General features: G+C 38.2%; 1 long non-coding RNA gene across 1 annotated transcript; it reads right to left on the bottom strand.

Annotated features, from left to right (window-relative positions):
• Nucleotides 1-1993: 1993 nt before the first annotated feature.
• Nucleotides 1994-19526, bottom strand: LOC112841908 (uncharacterized). Its single transcript, XR_003213378.1, has 3 exons — nucleotides 19493-19526; nucleotides 4848-4920; nucleotides 1994-2745 (listed from the first exon to the last, which is right to left on the bottom strand). It is a non-coding gene; the product is annotated as an uncharacterized LOC112841908 (long non-coding RNA).
• Between the last annotated feature and the right edge of the window lie 595 nt (nucleotides 19527-20121).

The following is a 20121-nucleotide window of genomic DNA, read 5'->3' as shown; positions in this document are numbered from 1 at the left end:
TAAATCCATCATGATCAATGCTGTCAGTGTTTACTCAGATATTTCACATGTAGAAATGCCTACATCAGTCATGCATTCCAGTTTTTCATACATAAACGTGCTTGTGCGTTATAAAAAAGTGGTCTGTGTTGTTTTACTTTTATTTTATTGATCTAAAGTGGACTACTAATGCATTAAATCACAAGCAGCTTTTTAAGATTCTGGGTAGGTCAGAGTAGAGCAAAATCTAATTAGGTATAATACAGATTGACAGCTTATCCAATAATAATGCAAGCATGTTTTTGTTGACTGGTTGAGGGTTTTATGTGGGCAAAATTGTACATGAGCAGACTATGTGAGATATTCATTTATATTAAATGAAAACATGCCAAAAAAAAGATACATGCCTACCCCGTGATGTGACTGTCATTTTCAAAGTTGGCCTCTGAGTAACTGAGTTTGAGACCTCATACTAAACCAGCAATATAAAATACTGGAAAGTGGGACTGTGGCTCACTGCCATGAAGGCCATAGATGGATACATTTGTATATATTAAGAGCACAAGCATTAAAAATCTGTTGTTGAAGAGAGACCTGCACAAGGAATCAGTAGAGGTTTTAACAGCATTAATGAACACAACTGACACACAATGCAAGGGAGTGAACATCACATCCAGATGATATGCAACAATATTTTGAGAAGAAGCACAGCTTCAACAGCAACTTTTTTCTTAATCCTTTGGAATTGACTTAAACTCCCCCATGATAACCAGTTCTCACGAATTCAGCACCTTCTGTCGATTTTTCCAGGAAAAATGGGCAGCATATTTAAAAGCTTATTTTGACCCGTTCTCTTCTGGCTCCAAGGGCAAACATTGGTATAATATTGAGAAAGCAAAGGCCGTATTGATTATGGGTTTTAGACATGCATACACAGATAAGTGTGTGCAAGCCCAAGCAGATATTTCTATATAGAAATAACCAATAAGAAAATCTGTGGACACAGAGACGCCATTTATCAGCAGCATACAGCAAACGGCGATTTCTATCATTTCTATGGACTATCAAAGCATCAAACACAATGGTAAACAGCATTACTGTCTTTATTTGCTGTGCCAGGTGCATTCACAAAGAGCAAATGGCTATAATTGAAAAAGAGAGAAAAAGTTGAGGAAATCAAGGGTTTCTTCAACTGGAGAACAAAATTAATAAAATGATAAACGGATAGATCTCTAGTGACAGGACACTGTAATGGCATTCCAGTTTGTATTAAACCTACCATCTATGTTAAGCACATGATTGCCTCTCCAATGACCTATTTCTTTATTTTTGGTCACTGTTAGATTTAATTTACAGGAATTTCCAAAAATACATTAAGTATTGACCTGTCATAGTAGATAATTTTGTGTCTATTCAAGGGAAACCAGGGGATGCTGAGGATCTGTGATTAAAAACTGTACCAGGACAGTCAGAACAAAACACTGTGGGGTGAACAAATGAAGCAGACAGCAAGCAATTTAAATGAAAAAAGGGGGGTGTTGTTAATGGGCTTCAGTTAGCTAATTTTGTTAGCCAGTATCATTAAATGGACACAACAGGTTCTGACAGCAACCACACCATTTCATCTGCAAAGACAGTAGATAACCACTTTGCCTCTATGAAGAGAAAAGAGGATAGGCTTCAGCATCAGTTAATGTAAGTCAGTAAACACCTAATGTCTACCTATCTGTGTTTGCAGCTTTCTTAATTGGTATTTAAACATCCTCAGCTGGATGTGTGTATTTAACTACATGCTGAGTGCTTGTTTTATAGAGGTTAAATTCTCTTCTGTGGACTCTGAAGCGCTTGAATGTTTGTGCTTGCAAAGCGAACAGCAGTGGAGCCTGCTGTTGAGGCCTTAAGTCAATTCAAGATTTCCCTAATTATGCAATTAGTGTTTGTTCAGTCACCTGTTGAATTGTGAAACTTGAGAATCACTCTAGGCAGTGTGGACATGTTTTTTTTTTAAATATATAATGTAAATGTATTATCCAGATTTTTCTTTAAAAAGGAAATTGAATACTGGCTGTTTTGGCTGTCTTTTATGGAATCCCCTCAAAGACAATGAAGTCAATAGATTTCAATGATGAACAAGGTCCCAACAATATTTGTGAAAGAACCACAATATATCAAGTGTCCCCTATGAGGAAGCACATGTCGAGGGTGAGAAGGAAGAACTGCCTTTTGACAGGAAGAAACCCCTGGCAGTAACAGACTGCTCTACACAGGTAAGCTGGTCCCACAGGTCCCACAAACGATTTCATTCGGACAGAGGGGGGAGAGGGGGTTTCACACACCCCAGACACACCCCCGTGCAGTGCATCCAAAATCCTGACTGCGCATCTCTGACTGACTCTCTGCTGAATGTTGATTGGTTGACAAATTGGGTGGAGTAAAGGGTGACAGTAGAGTTCACTCGGAACAAGAGAAATGTGAAAAATATTACAAAAATGACAGCATGAAATGTGGCTGAGGACGCTTTTCATTGTTTGTAACACTTGGGTTCACTTCAGCTCTTTGTATGTTATATCTTCGCTCTTCTGACTGACGGACCAACAACGGCATAAGCACGAGTGGCTCACAGACGGGTTGTACCACATACTTTGTACACTGCCTCCATCTGACAACAGAGCTCACTGCAGGCAGACGGGCCATCCCTTGAGTGGAGCGAACAGCGGATGCACTGCCTCTGCTTGACTTTAAAACCAACTTGAGGTAAACAGAAAACTGCAAGGAGGAGAAGAAGAAAGGACAAACACAAAGTACAGGAGAGAGAAGACAAGATTTAATGACATGCAATACTTCATCCAGCTCTAAATTAAAAAGGCAAGTTTGAAGTCTAATCTTAAAGGTAAAGAGAGAATCTTTGTTTCCCAAATTCAATTTGAAAACTGGAAGCTGGAAACTAAGAACCACAAGTTACCTCCACTCTGAGTGCTCAGATGGCATCATTGGACTTGTGAAAAGAAATATCTTTAAGAAAAATTCAGGGAGGGATTTTACAGGGAGCCAGTGGAGCTTCTTGGATTATGTTTACAAGTTAAGAAGGCTTTGTTTTACATCTCCTGTGACTATGAAAAGTGGATTAATTAAAGCTGCACAACAGATACTTTTGCCACTTGAGGCCATAAAAACACAAGATAAGCCTTTTTTCACCTTTATACCAAACTTCTTTGATATCTATTGCTTATTAAAACATCAAGTTATTAATTTAGACTCATGTTTTCAGACACCTGGTGAAAGTAAGTCCAAAATTAACAGATACCCAAAAAGACAAATAATCTCATCGGCTCATTGCAAGTAGTTTAATTACTTTATGCTGCACGCTGATGTGAACTTATCAGCTGGATATTTTTTTAACAACTTTAAAAAAAGGAGATTTCTCCACCCCATTGATCACTTATTGTGAAATTATGTTGAGTGTGTATAAGAATATGTAAAATATGTGCCGGTGTCATCACTTTTAAGCAGGGGCTGAGCTCAGCACTCTGATAAGTTAGAAAACTGATGTGTTTAACACTATAAAAGTGTCTCAAGTTTATATTTTATTCTCGTGGTAAGAAAAGTTATTTCAGCATTCCAGTCTCCTGATCAAAAGGTGGTGTGATTATGTCTCCAACATCCCAACTTGCCCATAAAGTGGTTTGTTGTTGCCACATTGACCTTTGCACTTGCTTTGTTGGTCTGAAACCCTTTAATACTATTGGTAAAGTGAAGCATGGTGCTGTGTTTCATGCATGCCCTACCACAAGGAGACCCTACGGCAGACCCAGATCATGCTGGAGAGATAATGTTTCTTAGCTGAAACAGCTGTCTGAGAAGAGGGAGGTCTGGGCTTTGCTGCTTAGACTACTGTCCCAGGAGTCTAAAGAGACTAAGATCAGTGGTAGAAAATGAATGGGTTATAGCTAACATAAATGGTGATATAATTTTTTTACACAGTAATCCTGTCATAAGGCTTGTGTTTGGGAAGAAATGTTGTACTGGTGTGCCATTTAAAGGACTACATTCAAACAGCATCTGATGTAACATAATAAATGTACAAACAGACAAATACCAAGACATTTTGACCAGTCAGCTTTATGATAATAAGCACTGTGCAGGAGAGCTGATCCAATCAGTGCTGCTTAATAATGATCCATGTTTGTGAGGATGCTGTTTGTGTGTCTTCAAATCCTATTATAGAAACTAGTGTGATACTTGCAATGTGATCACAAGCAGCAGATGTTGCTGAAACATGTAAGGTCATTGAAGCCCTATAAAGATGTTGGAGCAGTATCTCAGCTGATCATTTTCTGTATGTTTCTCAGTATGAGCGAACCTTTTTACCTTGTCACGTGTTTTCACGTTGTCATTTGATACATGGTTATTATAGAAATACTAGCAGGAACCACTTTATAATTAAAGCCCCCTCTTAAAGCGCAGGATTTACACTCGCTGTGATAGCTAAGGTGCTTATGTAACCTGATAATGTGTTTCTCAGCACACGGTAAGAAGTGGCATAATTACTTTGGTGAAAAGAAGAAGGCATATTGGCACGAAAAACCGAAGCATTGAGAAATTTTCTAATGCATGGTGAGCATGTTTTGATGTTAAACCTTTTAGACGTAGGTACAAAATGCAAATTCTGCTAATTGAACAGTCTCAGAGCGAGAAGCGGCCGTGCCCACGTCTTTGTAGCTGCAGCTGCTGAGTGATCACAGTCGTTGGGTACCTCTATATTTCCATTGCCATATCAGATGCACAATTTCAAAAGCGATATCAGATATGATTCTAATATTTGAAGACACTGGACATGCTTTCCTTCAGTAAAGTGCAAAAGTCCTCACCTTGTGTTCCTGACATGGCAGATTTTTGTTGTATTATGTGAATCTGCAGCTCCACCAAGTTCTGGTGCTCCACCTACAAAAAGCAATCTGGATGTAAGTGTGTGTGCACAGACCTTTTGAGCAACATGAAACAGTTTTTTGCGTGGATTGAAAAGTAATCTGTCATAAAACCAAGTAACTATTTAACTTGCCGGGAGCCAAATCGGTTGAGTAAGGCAGGTAGTGGGCGGCGATTATGTTGGTGTGGACAAAAAAAGGCATTTTTAATGTGCTGTGCAAAAAATTAAAGGTGCGTGAAAGGTGTGAATACTGAAGAAAATAGAAAGTGTGCATCTTGACCCGATGCACTTTTCTCACGGTTGAACATTTGCAACTTTTTCATTGCAAACTTCTGTGTGGCCCTTAATTGTTTGGATGGGAAAATGTTTTTAACTTTTATGTGCTTTAATGAGTCTTTAGCTAAGTTGTGGACACAGTTTTATTCAGTATTTATTTTGGTTTCTTGTTTTGGTTTCTTTCTTTTTCTTGTGTTTGTTTTAAAAAATCACCTCAAACTATTTCTGCTAAAAAATAGCTTGACCACCATGAGAACGGCGACTTATTGGCAGAACAGAGAATGTTTGTTTTCTTTATTTAAGGTAATTGAAATAATATATACAATATAACAGATATAAATAAATATTCATTTGTGATATGTTTTCATTGGATACCTCATAGAATTAATGAGACTATTTCAGCAAAAACAGGAGATGACTTGTGAGCTCTGATCTTACATGTATTGATATTGACATGTTAAATTGAATGTTTCATGTGCCTCCTGTAGCTGCAGTACTGCCGGTGCATTATTATGTACACACATTCAGTGGCCATGGGGGCTAAATGTTTTTTCACCACTCACTCAGCACAGTGAAGAGACCTCCTAGGGTGCAGGCTGTAGCTTGTTCAGCTTCTCTCATACAGCCAGAAAGCTTTATAGATGCAGTGTATGCTTTCTATATGACACAAGTGTGCAAATTCATACAAAATAATCACTATCAAAATGTGTGAAGAACACAGTAGCTCAAAATTGGTATTATTATAGAAAGCTATTAACTTTTTGTTACCGAGCCCAAAGGAAAATGACCATCTCTTTCTAAAGTTATAATAATGTAACCAGTTTTATCACATAAGAATTCATCTATTCAAGCATAATACACATTTTTTATCATCAAGTTGAAAAACAATGATTTCTATTTCCTGTCAAATAATCTATAATTTTCCTTTTTTCTTTTCTTTTTCCCCCTTCAGGGTATAATGCAGTGATGCTTATTGTCCTGAATATTTGCCATCCTGAAAGTCAATTCTGTGCTAGACAGAAACCCTATTGTGAATTGTCACGCAGTTCTCATGGTTTATAAAGGTAGTTATTCAGTTTTTTTTGTCCTCATTTTGGTTGGATTATTAAGACAGCTCCGAACAGTTACACTCCATACAATGCTAGTTTTCACGAATCAGGCTGAGGGAGGACAGTGTAGTGATACCATGGGTCGAGATACACAAACATGCAGTAGTGGTATATAAACTATATAACCTTACAAACTCTGTATCAGTGGTGGAATGTACCAATTGCAAATTGGGTTACTGCGATATAACTTAAAGATTAAGAAGACCCTATAATGCCAAATGTATCATATATGATACATGAGTTTTTGTGAGTTTATAAGACCTCTGCATCATCGGTGTGATTTTTTGCCCCCTACAAAATAATAATACATTTTAATTAATAAACTCCACAAACATGATAAAAAATTTAAGGTCATAGATACAAATGTATCTTTAATTTTGAGAAGATTCAATAAACACTCCAGTTTTATAAAATAGAATTTTCTGAAAATGATTTCAAGTTTCAGACAGGATTACGTATACTTGGTAGACTACATGTAGACCATGTAGACTACATTTATGTAACATGTAAAAGAATCATTATAAGAATGGCATATAATCATATAGTTACTCAGTGGTATAAACTGCAGTGTAGATGCAACCTATTCCACAAAGACTACCTCTGTAACCGGTTAACTAATTTTCTATTATTAAATAAAGATTCATTTCTTTCAGCACCAATTTACAGTTTATTTTAGAATAAGGACCCTTGAAATGGAGCTTTCATCGACTGTGGCAGAAAAAAAGGCTGTCAAAAAAGAAAGAACATTCAAATTTCTTTTAAGAAAAGGATGAAGGACATGGCAAAGCTACTAGATGTGCATTTTCAATTATTCAGAATTTATTTGAATAGCATTATTCATGCAGTTTAATCCAGGAAACAATGAGAAGCAACTTAAAGATTGTAAACAGAAAACATAATAGAGCTAAATTTTAAATATGTAGGGTCATTCCATAAAAATATCAACCTTGATCACCTTTTATGTATAATAACTTCTTTATAATTACATAACTTTATCTTCATATTGTAAAGCTTGTCAGAGTTACATGTCTCTAAGCTTTTGTTTTCAATTAAAAACTGCAAACAAATCATTTTTTAAGCTTCATAATCTAAAGCCAACATCTTATTTTTTCAGGGTGGTATGCCTCTATAATGAGCTTTGAACATCGGTATCATGGGATGTATCATAATTTCAATAGCAAATACATCATATTTTTTGGTACTGTTAACCTGGATTTGTTGAAATCTGTTTTCTGATTATTCATTAGAGGAAACTTCAAAACATTTCCCGGAAATCTTCAAGGGTCATATCGAAATGTGGGTGAGATGGCTGTTAAAGAAAACAAGTAAAAAGTTAGAAAACAGATTAAAGCATATGAGAGGCCTCTTTTTTACCTACATTTTCAAACTAGGCTCATTTTCTGGTTTCCTTCTTCCTTCTGGGTGAAAATAATTTTCTAATAGTCATTTTTTTTGGCAAAATAGAACGCACCAAATTCCAGCCCTCCCCTGTGTGCTTCGAGGGCCTATAACTTGGAAACTTTTCATAGTATGACAGTAAAAATAGCTATATTACTGTAAATATACTGGATGTTTTTCAGTATATACAGTGGGGCAAAAAAAGTATTTGGCACCCACCGAGTGTGTAAGTTGTCCCACTTTGTTTCGATTTTTCACTGTGTGACCTAACAGTATATCAGTAAATTAAGAGCAACTAAATCAATAATGCTTGATAAGCTTTTGAAAAGACAAAGTATTATGTATGATGACATTTACAGTAATAGCTTTAAAAACTAAATTAAAGAAAGCACACCCGGATAAAATTAAATTACCTAAAAAGCCAAAGCAATGAAATTGAATCAAACTACAAGGTAATGACATAAAAGTAGAGAGTGAAGTTTTGCCTTTATCGGTTAGGATATGTTTACAGATCACCGAATCAACGAAACACACCAGCTGTTTTTAATCTACCATCAGCTCTTGGCTTTGTGGTGTCTGAGCCTCATTCACATTCAGTCACCAGCTGAGTTTCTGATACCAGTAGAAGTTTCTCAGTCGGGGGGCAAGCAGTCATAATAGTACATGAAATCAATTTCTATCTGTTTCGTTCTGTTCAGAGTGTTTTTTCCTACAGAAACTCAAGGTTGGCACACAGTGGGTTTTCAGGAGCTTTCAATATCAATAAGTGGAGACAAGGAAACATTTGTCTTGAGAAGTATGACCTTGGGCACATAGAGAAATAATATTACATGGGTGCACCACGGTGGTATACAGGGTGTCCTGGAAGTGTTGTGTTTTCTGTGTTTCTGAAATAAATGTGGGCGACTGTGGGTCCCCAGTGCAACTAATGGAGCAGCTGAGTATTCCTGCACTCCTGCAGAGAAAGGTTAAAATCCTTCCATAGGTAGACAGAACATTAAATCCATTATGTTGTTGTTTTCTTATGTTTTTTTTATAGAGCCAGTTGTTTTTTATTTCACTTTTGAATCATCTCTCAACAGTACAATCATACTGCCCTTGACTGAGGTATTTCACCTCCAGCTGTTCAATCAGAGCTGCAGAGCACCGACAGCCAGCAGGGTTAAACTGGGCAGATCTGAGAGCTTTCTGTCCTCAGTTGATCTGTAGAATCGATATCTGGACCAATCGCTGTATATTTTAATGGCTGAATAAAGCTTGGAAAATGTTTTTTTTTCATCCCATTGTGCTCAGTTTAAACACAAGAACTGGCTTCTAACTAACAGAAGACAAATCAAAGAAGCACAGTGCTGAGCAGTTTCATGCAAATATCAATTCTTGCTTCAAAGAGCAATAACCCCCCCCCCCCCCCCCCAAAAAAAGGTTAAAAACATGCAAACAGTTGCTTTGCATGTATTGCATCATTATTTTGCAGGTTAACAATTCAACTGCAGAGCTTGCAGAAGCCACTTTAATACTGTAGAGTCAGGATTTTCCAAAGACGCTTCGCCTCAGCTAAAAAATGAAGAATGCCATTCTTAATATCAGATAAAAATTATTATGGTTCTAAGAAAAACTAAACTTTTGGGAAAGATAATGCGGACGCTAAACATTTATCTAATGAGTAAGGCGAATGTTTCGAATTGATAAGGAGGATGAGATGCGTCATCTGTGTGATTCAGTTCCAGTTTTCTGCATTTAATCCTCTGCTGTCCTTGGGGAAATATTATCTGATTCTGAATGCTTTGTAATATTCTTTTTTTAAATTTAGTTTCTCCATATCATACTTAAATTGCTCTTTACTCAGAGTGTCTGTAAGTTCTGGAGAAGGGGCCCCCCCAACCCCCATACTCTTTTGCCTTGGGCTCCCATTTTGTTTACTTGTTCAGTTTTTGTTAGTTTTTCCCTCAGTTGAACTGAAGCTCTGAACATGTAGAATGGCATTGCCCATTGTCAGATGAGCAATGTATTTATCAAAATAGATCACGGCAAAGTGAAGTGAAACTCTGCTGGTCTCTGAGATAGGTGGTGCATGTAAATGGTACCAAAAGCACTTTGAAACTACAAGCCACACTCACTCTTTCACACACAGTTCTTTATTCCATACACTTTAGGTAGGTTATCTATCCCACACTCTCACCCTTACACTGATGGATGTAATGGGGTAATTTGGGGCAATCTGGGGTTCAGCATCTTGCCCCAAGGACAATTTTGACATGTGGAATGGAGGAGATGGAGATCACATCACTAACCTTCAAATAAGTGGATGACCTTCTCTGCCTCCTGAGCCACAACTGCCCTGCACGTCCATCTATCACCCAACCTCTACATGTTTACTTTCTGCCTTGCTAAAGGTACATAAAGATATTATCTGTGTAAGCCTTGAACACTGTCATTAGTCATAAATACCAGGGTTTCTGCCTTTTGACCCTCTACCAGTCCTAAACAATGGGTCTTGTTTTCCTTCTAGACAAAAGCTGCAGCCTTTAACTTGGTTAATGTATATTTCCTGTTAACTGTTTTTTACCACACAAAACAGGATTTAACTAAACTCAAAACTATAATCACAGCTAATCAGTGAAAACAGAAAGTACAGCACCTTGACGTGGCTGTTGTTGTGATTTGGTGCTATATAAATAAAACTGAACTGAACTGCATTGTCTGTATTCCAGTCAAAAAATAAAAATGTCTTGTTTTGGATGTTATTTTTTTTTTTATTGGTTACTGTACAAGTTATTTTTTTCTCTTAATTTCTTTTCTCTAGGTGCACCAGTAAAAAGAAAGAAGAGGGTACATATATTTATAACTACTGTATTAAATTCTGTTTGGAGGTACAGTACTTGTGTAATCCATCAAAAGCTGATATTATACTTTTTACTTAGCTACATTTTTTTTTTTTACAATACAGAACATTTATTGTTCAATTCTGTTTGAGCCACCACACATTTAATATTAGCATTGTAGTGGGTAGCTGATAGAGTTACACTAGTTTAAATGACTTTATGTAATTTATACTTTATAAATATTATATGCTGTTAATATGCAGAAACATCAGCTGTAATTGAAGGGCTGTAAGAGCAGAGGAAATAAGAAAAACAGACTTTTAGACTTTTAGGACATCTGAAATGTAACTCACGGGTTGTGAACACTAGCATAACTTTTAACAGTGTGCTGTAATGTAAAATCTTCTTTATTTATATTTTATTCACTGATTAAAACCTTCATCTTAAAGGTAACCACTAACTGTGCAACATAAATGTAGATGAAGTATTTGAAAGTATTATTTCATCATGTGATGTGTGGAAGTATAAAATATAATGAAACTGAAGTTTTCAAGTTAACATAAATGCTTCCAAATAGCAAATTTATGCAGTTACCTTCAACTATTCAACAATTAGACAAAAGTAATAACTCAGATCCATAACAATAGTTATCTTCTTTTGTTGGACTTTGAGTATTTGCGAAAACTTGACAGTGTGAAAGTGTGAATATGATGGAGGCTTTGAGACACTTTTCTGTTTTACAGTCAATGTATCAGTGACCCTGATGGACTTCTCTGCCAAAGACAAACTTTACTGCCATTTTCCTCTTGACGTGCTGTAATTTTGAATCGTGCTTGTAACCAAGAGTGTAATTAACATGTCTGGTTTATATTGAGGATAATAAAAATAATGTCAGTTGCTCTTGTGGTATAAAAGAGCTTTCAGCGTTCAGGAAGATTAACATAGTTAAATGAAGTACAAAGGAGAGGGCAGCAGAAAGCAACCGCCTCACATTATGTTCAGGCTGCAATTGCAAGAATGAGAAATATACGCAAACACATTTTCAAACCCCAGTCCACATTTGTTGTTCACTGTCATCTCTATTCAGTGTTGCTGGCTTATGAAATGCAGATTCTATATTTGAGCTTCTTTCTTAAGATAAGAGCTTTACTCCCACACCCAGCCTCCCAGAACTTACATTTGCGTTATTATATTTATAAGATGTTTTTGAAATGACGCTGAGAGGGGAAAATGTAATTTCTGACTCAATTAGATTCAGAGGTAAAATTTACCCGAATGTATGAGCTGTGGCATTGATGCTAGAGGTGGGCGGATAGTATCAATATCAATCAATACAAGCATGATAGGACTGATACTTTGTTTCTATTCTCTAATTTCACTATGTATTCCACTGAATTGTGTTGTTTTCTGAATTGTTCTTCCCTGCATTAGCTGCCTTTGTAGGTTAAAAGTATCGGTGTTGGTATCAGCAATACTGGCCCTGTGTTTACCTGGTTTGACACTAACATTTGCAGTATCGCACAACACTAACTGATGGTACTTTTGAGTGGTGGTCAGAGTGGCTGGTGGGCATGTAAAGCCCAGGACTGTGACAACAGTGGATGATTTTGTCATTTTGTTTTGCTAAACTAAACATCTGTCTCCTTGAGAATTCACACAGGTAAATTACTAACCCAAAGAAAACAATTCAAAGTCAGTGGTAATAAGAAACTGCAGTGGAATTGGGGTCATTATGCAAGTTCTCAAAACTGGGTAGTGACTAAATGAGAGTTGAGTCATCTTTAATTAGGACTAAAAATTATTGTAAATTCAGAAACCACGTTTGAGAACGAGACCAAAAACTGTGGCAAAAAGAAAATTGTTTCAGGGTCACGGGTTCAGCTGAGTGCTTCAGATAGGTCCTTACCTCAGTTTTTACCCCACAAAGTCTGAGTTATTCTATTTACTGAAATTCTGCACAGAGGCAGCTTTGTTCTGCACTGCACACACCTCTCTGCTAAAAGTGCAACTGAAATCTTTTACAAAGTTATGTAGAATTTCAAAATAAAGCATTTCAATCAACTGCTGTAATAACTTGTCAGTCAACATTTCCTTTATTGCATTTTGCAACTTGACAAATATATAAATTTTCCTCATTATGTTAATTGATAGAAGACTTAATCTGTTTAGCATTACATTTCCTTCCAGATGCAGAAATTGTTGTTTGATTACGTAATCAATATTTCTTCATTTGTAACACAGACAAAACCATGCTTGGATATTGACACAGATTGTTACTGATAAGATTTTATTGACACCAATCACATTATCAGTTGTGCTTAAATACTGATTGTGTATTGATTTGTTTATTGATTCCTAATTCACGTTTCTCTACAGAAAAACACGAGGAACCTACACAGCCTCTTAGACTCATTCCAGACATTTATTGTTGTTGTCTGAAAGAGAAGAAAAAAGACATGCAGGTGGTTTACTGTAGGTCCTTGTTTTGTAATATACAACTATCAGAAAAACATTGGCACTGATAACCGTAGTGGCACGATTCCAGCGGATTAGACATTCTGTTAGCTGGTTCTCATTTGGAACTGATTATGAATTCTATCCCAGTTCTAGAGCTGCAACTAACAATTATTTTCACTGCTAATCTAAAAAAAAATACTAATCGCCAAATGCCTTTAAACCAAAATAAATCATTTGGTGTTTAACTAATACCACCACAAGAATACAGTGAAGGCAATTATCCCATTACACACATGCAAAGCAGCAAATCCATGAACTGAGAAACTGGAACAAGAGAATGTTTTCATTTGTGCTTAAAATGCTTACTACACTCGGGCCACTTTATTAGGTACACCTGTTCAACTGTTCATTAACTGAAATATCTAATCACAATCACATGGCAGTAAGCCAATGCATTTAGGCATGTAGTCAAAATCTACTTAAGTTCAAAATGAGCACCAGAAATGTAAAGAAAGGTGATTTATTAGAGTATGAATGTGCCAGATGGGCTGGTCTGAGTATTTCAGAAATTGCTGATCTGTGGGGATTTTCCCACACAGCCATCTCCAGGGTTTACAGAGAATGGTCTGGAAAAAAAGGTTGAAAATCCAGTGAGCAGCAGTTCTTTGGACAAAAGTGTTTTGTTTATATCAGAGGTCAGAGGAGAACAGCCAGACTACTTTGAGCCAATAGGAAGGGGAAAACTAACTGTAGTAAGCACTTCTTAAAACCAAAATAACACATCAAACAGTTGATGGTCTACATCAGCAGAAGTCCACACCAAATCTCATTCCTGTAAGTTAAGAACTGTAAACTGACGCTACAATTCACACAGGCTCACAAAAACTGGGTGAGAGAAGATTGGAAAAACTTTGCTGGTTAGATGAGTCTCGGCTTTTGTGGTAACACTTCGATGGAAGGATCAGAATGGATCCATTCTGCCTTGTATCAACAGTTGGCACAGTGGTGTGTAGGATATTTTCTTGGCACACTTTCGGCCAAAGCCTACCTCAGTATTGTTTCTGATCACATCCATTCTTTGAAGACCCATCTACTGAAGGATGGATCTATCAGGATAACCTGCCCTGCCATAAAGCTCTTTCTTGAGCATGACAGGGATTTAAGTGTACTTGAATGGCCTCAACAGTCATCATATCTCAGTCCAACAGAGAATCTTTGGAACATGGTGGAAGGGCAGATTCGCATTTTGGATGTGAATCCTGCAAAATTACAGCAACTCCTCTATGCTCTCAGGGCAACATGGAATAAAATGTCTGAGGAATGTTTCCAGCACCTTATTTAACCTACGCCACAAAGAATTCTGAAGGCAAAAGTGTTCCAACCCAGTACTAGCAAGCTAATAATACCAATGTTACCAATGTTTATTCCTAATAATAAAGCATTGTGTGATTGCATTGAACAAAAGCACCAAATTTAGGCAAATGACGACCCAAAACTCTAACATTTGTTGTATTGATTTACCTAAATATTAATTTTCTACTCATTCAGTTTAACTCAGTCTCTATTGTGATATTTTAATCTGAAATGTAATCAGAAAAACCAGCTGCATGTGCAAATTTTTATATGTAATGCAATAACTGCACTCTGAGTCACACTACTATATGATGCATGTACTAGTACACTTCCTAAAGTGAAGAGAAGTACATGCACACTTGTGCAAGTCTGAAGAAGAAATATTGATAAATACTAGACTCTCCGTTCCCCCAGCTTCTCCCTGGACATTGCCTTGCTGCTGTTTGTATGGAGATTGTCTTTGAAATGCTATGTAAGGCTTATCTGAGAGCACCTTAAGGATCATAGCGTGTGAATGCATTCATGTGTCTCTGCTTTGACTCCAAGCTCCGAATGTGAGGTTTTATCTCCCCAAGAATGTGACAAATAATTCAAAAAGTTATAAGACAGCAAAGCACATATAAACAAGTTGCTGGCTGCTCGCATTTCTGTCCCCATCATCACCCATCTCATTACCTGCAGCATTATTCATCAATACTCCCACCTCGAGCCCCCTCTTCCTCGCCAGCAGCACACATATACCCCCACTGGGAAGGATGGCAGCCTCTGACAAGCCCAGAGTAAATGGGCACCTCATCTTAGCGCGTGTGTGTATATATGTGTGTGTGTATTTGTGTGACAAGTGCTGACAGTCCAGGAGTCTGGCCTCGTACAAGGTCAGCATCTGTGAGCTTCATCAGTGTGTACGAGTGTGTCTATGTGTGTGGGTACAAACAATATACCACCTGTGCCCCCCTGCCATGTCCGCACCCAGCAGATGCTCTGAAAGTCAAACTCAGCCTTACAAACACACACAGAGAAACACACACCTAGGCACGAGTACCATGCAGAGTTATCAAAGTCAGCCGAGGTTAGCTGTAGCGTTATGAGTGTGATAAATATGATAAAATATGGACCATAAATTCAGCTCATATGGAGAGGGGACAGGGCCTAAAGGCTCACCGTGACACACACAAACACGCAGAGAGAAAAAGGTACATGCATCTGGGGACAACGTGTGTAGCTTGAAACAATGGAATACTTAATCAAGTTTCAAGAGTGTTATCATGGTGGATGTAGAAGTCCTTAAAACAGCAAATGGAGATGTGAAATTTTAAATTACAAATAATTATAACTGGAGTGGCCACTTGAGGCTGGCTTTCAAAGTGAGCTAACGCCCGGAGACAAAATGTCCAGTTTTACAGCAGAAAAAAGCCTCTGTCAATATTTTCTGCCTGTATAACAACTGCACGATGTGTGAATTTTATTACAACTCACCTGTTATGGCGTAAAGGTGCACAGCGCACAATGCCCCCTCCTTCGCATGTACTCGAGACCTAGTGTCAGGAGCTGTGTCTGAGACCCCGTGTCTTGTGTTATTGTTAATCTTTGATGTCATTATGGTTTATCACTGTTTCTATTTTGTATTTCTAGCTCCCTGAGTTCTCTAGTATTTCTTGATTTCTAGTCTTTAGATTTTGTTCATGTGCCTCCTCTGTGTTCTGTGTTATATCTACTTTGTGCTTTCCTGCTCTCGTTTCAGGTGTCTATGTTCTTCCTTGGCTCTGTGTTCGTGTGTTTCCTGTTTTTCTTTGAAAGTCTGTGTCTTATGTCAGTGTATTCTGCTTTTCTTCCTTTGTCTCGTTATGTCAGATTAGCCCCAGCTGTGTCTCCCCAGGTGTTTCCAATTCCCTCATTAGTCTTCTGTGTATTTAAGTCCTCTGTCTCCTTCTGTTCTTTGTCAGGTCATCTGTTGTCTTCATGTCAAGTCATGCTAACAGAGTCTTCTGGATCTGTGAGTGGTGCAGGATGCTCATGCACGGATTGTTTCACAGTCATGTTTTTGCATGTTCCTGCTCAATTTAATATTCTTGTCTCTTGACCTCATTTTCATAGTTACAGTGGCTTGCAAAAGTATTCAGCCCCCTTGAACTTTCCCACATTTTGTCACATTACAGCCACAAACATGAATCAATTTTATTGGAATTCCACGTGAAAGACCAATACAAAGTGGTGTACACGTGAGAAGTGGAATGAAAATCACACATGATTCCAAACATTTTTTACAAATAACTGAAAAGTGGGGTGTGCGTAATTATTCAGCCCCCTTTGGTCTGAGTGCAGTCAGTTGCCCATAGACATTGCCTGATGAGTGCTAATGACTAAACAGAGTGCACCTGTGTGTAATCTAATGTCAGTACATATACAGCTGCTCTGTGACGGCCTCAGAGGTTGTCTAAGAGAATATTGGGAGCAACAACACCATGAAGTCCAAAGAACACATCAGACAGGTCAGGGATAAAGTTATTGAGAAATTTAAAGCAGGCTTAGGCTACAAAAAGATTTCCCAAGCCTTGAACATCCCACGGAGCACTGTTCAAGCCATCATTCAGAAATGGAAGGAGTATGGCACAACTGTAAACCTACCAAGACAAGGCCGTCCACCTAAACTCACAGACCGAACAAGGAGAGCGCTGATCAGAAATGCAGCCAAGAGGCCCATGGTGACTCTGGACGAGCTGCAGAGATCTACAGCTCAGGTGGGGGAATCTGTCCATAGGACAACTATTAGTCGTGCACTGCACAAAGTTGGCCTTTATGGAAGAGTGGCAAGAAGAAAGCCATCGTTAACAGAAAACCATAAGAAGTCCCGTTTGCAGTTTGCCACAAGCCATGTGGGGGACACAGCAAACATGTGGAAGAAGGTGCTCTGGTCAGATGAGACCAAAATGGAACTTTTTGGCCAAAATGCAAAACGCTATGTGTGGCGGAAAACTAACACTGAACATCACTCTGAACACACCATCCCCACTGTCACATATGGTGGTGGCAGCATCATGCTCTGGGGGTGCTTCTCTTCAGCAGGGACAGGGAAGCTGGTCAGAGTTGATGGGAAGATGGATGGAGCCAAATACAGGGCAATCTTGGAAGAAAACCTCTTGGAGTCTGCAAAAGACTTGAGACTGGGGCGGAGGTTCACCTTCCAGCAGGACAACGACCCTAAACATAAAGCCAGGGCAACAATGGGATGGTTTAAAACAAAACATATCCATGTGTTAGTGCTTTTCGTTCCACTTCTCAAGTGTACACACTTTGTATTGGTCTTTCACGTGGAATTCCAATAACATTGATTCATGTTTGTGGCTGTAATGTGACAAAATGTGGAAAAGTTCAAGGGGGCCGAATACTTTTTCAAGCCACTGTAGTTTTAGTTTTTCCAGTTTAGCTTTTAGTTTAGTTTCGTCTTCGTTTTGTCTCGCCTTGGTTTGCTGTTTTTTTTTCATCAGCCTAAATAAATGGCTCGCTTTTTGTTGTACTTAGTTTCCTCTCCTCCGTGTCTGCTTTTGGATCTGCTTCGCAAACACACCAGCTGCCCGGCCGTGACACCTAGTTCCTTCTGAAGCTGAGATCTCATATCATTTAGGTTGGATTTGGGATAACCTCTATATGGAAGTCATCTCTGTACCTACTCAAGACAGAGCCTCCAATTACAGCATGTGCCACAGGCTGTTTTTAGAAGTGTCAAGCTGAACTGAGTAGAAGCAGTAAGCATGAAGTTAGAAACGAGAACAGTTAGACAATCTGTCCAGCTTTTGAAATAAAAGCCCGGTGTTTTTGAAACACCCCTGATGTGATTTCAAGCTTTGGGGAAAAAAAAGTTACAAACCTGTATCTGAGATGCACACCTGGTGTATTCCCGGGGCAAGACATAAACCTCGGTTGCTCCAGTGTCAATGTGCTGTACCAATAAAAATAACAAAAGAAGAACTTGTGCTTCTGTCATTTAAAAATAAAAATTTTCTTGAGTTGGAAAGAGTTAGGCTTTCACTTAAAATTTCAAATAAGGAGGTCAGCAAATGTACAAGGAATCCCTGTGAGCCCTTTTGATTTTAAATTTCAGTTCTTTCTACTCTTAGATCTCGGCGATGTCAATGAGTGGATATCCCCAGTATGGTGATCTCAGGCATATATTTTTTTTGCTGTGAGCGCAGAAGCTTCACACCTGCTGTTCAAACTCAAGGGGCAGCCAATCTGTAGAAAATTAAATCAAAAAAGGTTCAGACAGAGGCTGCACCAAGGTCCAGCAGAAGATAAAAAGGATTATTGTGAACTGTGAATCATGCAAAGCCAAATTTAAAGGAAAACAAAAAGGAAAAACTCCTGCAGTAACTTGCAGTTGGCACAAGTTCACTTAATTCAGAGGTTCCCAAAGTGTGGGGGGCGCAGAGCCATTGCAGGGGGGGGCGCGGTATGAAAAGAAAACACTGTGGACAAGTTTTTGACGGGGCTCCCACACAAACACAAAGCAAACACAAAGCAGGAGATGAAGCATCGCCAAATATGTTTCCAAACCAACTTCCTTCCAAGCCAAAGACAGGAAAATATGGTGAAGCATATCTTCCCTTTGGCTTCACCTGCACAAGTGCCAAGGTAGGTCTCCCCTGCAAAATTAGTTTCCCTGCGTCGGGAGCAGCGCTGGGCTCTCCAAATCACGGACAAACAGGATCCCACATTCTTGACTTTTAGTTCACAAACACTTCTTGTAATAACTAACTACTCCTGACATTTTGGACATGTTAGCTCTTTATGCAGTAAAGTTACAGTGGGATACAAATAATATCAGGCTGATCCTGCCGTAATTTGTTCCCCCGGTTCAAATCACGGACAAACAGTATCCCACAGCTGTTTATGTTTTTGAACCCATTTTGCACAGAGAGGCATTTTTTGAAAAATGTATTGACAGCAATGTTGAAAATTATTACACAGGAAAAAAAACAACTACACGTAAAATAATTACACCGTGACGCCTCTGCCTTTCTAAATGGAGGGACAGTAACTGCGTGTGTATATGTAAGCGTGTAAAACCTGAAGATAGTCAGATTAACAGTATTTTGTCTCTATCTGCCATTCTGCAATCCATCTCATGTAAACAATAACGTGGCGCACAGCCTGACGTGAAAAGAGGCACATACCTTTGACGTTGCATGACGAAACTCTGTAATCCTCATCCACACGTAAACGCAAAAAAGGAGTTTTAAAAAATCTCCGTTTTCGGTGAATCGCAACGCCGTTTACGTGTTGACGAAAAGCCCAAACGCATAGAAACAGCTGAGTTTTCAAAAATACCCGTGTAGGTGTGGACGCAGCGTAAAAGAGTTAGTAGTATATTTTATTACTACCTGTAATTTATTGCCGGTTACTTGTATTTGCTTAATTGTTTACTAAATGTTTGAGGTGTGAAATAAACCGCAATGGAGTTTGTAAACAAAATATGGGTGTGTGTGTTTGGAGGATGTGTTTGTGCGGGGGGGGGTTAGGTGGTGGGGGGGCGCGAACATTTTTCAAGTAAAAAAGGGGGCCTGGCAAAAAAAGTTTGGGAACCACTGACTTAATTCATACCCTTAACAACTATATATATATATATATATATATATATATATATATATATATATATATATATATATACGTTATAGCACTTTTTCCTTTTACTTTATTAGCAAAGACTTTTTAGAGTCCTCTAATAAAAACAACAACAACAGCCACAAAAAACCCAGACAAAAAATTGATTTGAATTTTATTAACACTTCAATAAAAGCGTCTG

This window comes from Oreochromis niloticus, linkage group LG13 (genome assembly GCF_001858045.2).
Source record: "Oreochromis niloticus isolate F11D_XX linkage group LG13, O_niloticus_UMD_NMBU, whole genome shotgun sequence".
In the NCBI taxonomy this organism is placed as follows: Eukaryota; Metazoa; Chordata; class Actinopteri; order Cichliformes; family Cichlidae; genus Oreochromis; species Oreochromis niloticus.
The sequence above is the reverse complement of the archived record's forward strand: the minus strand, read 5'-3'. Positions and strand labels throughout refer to the sequence as shown.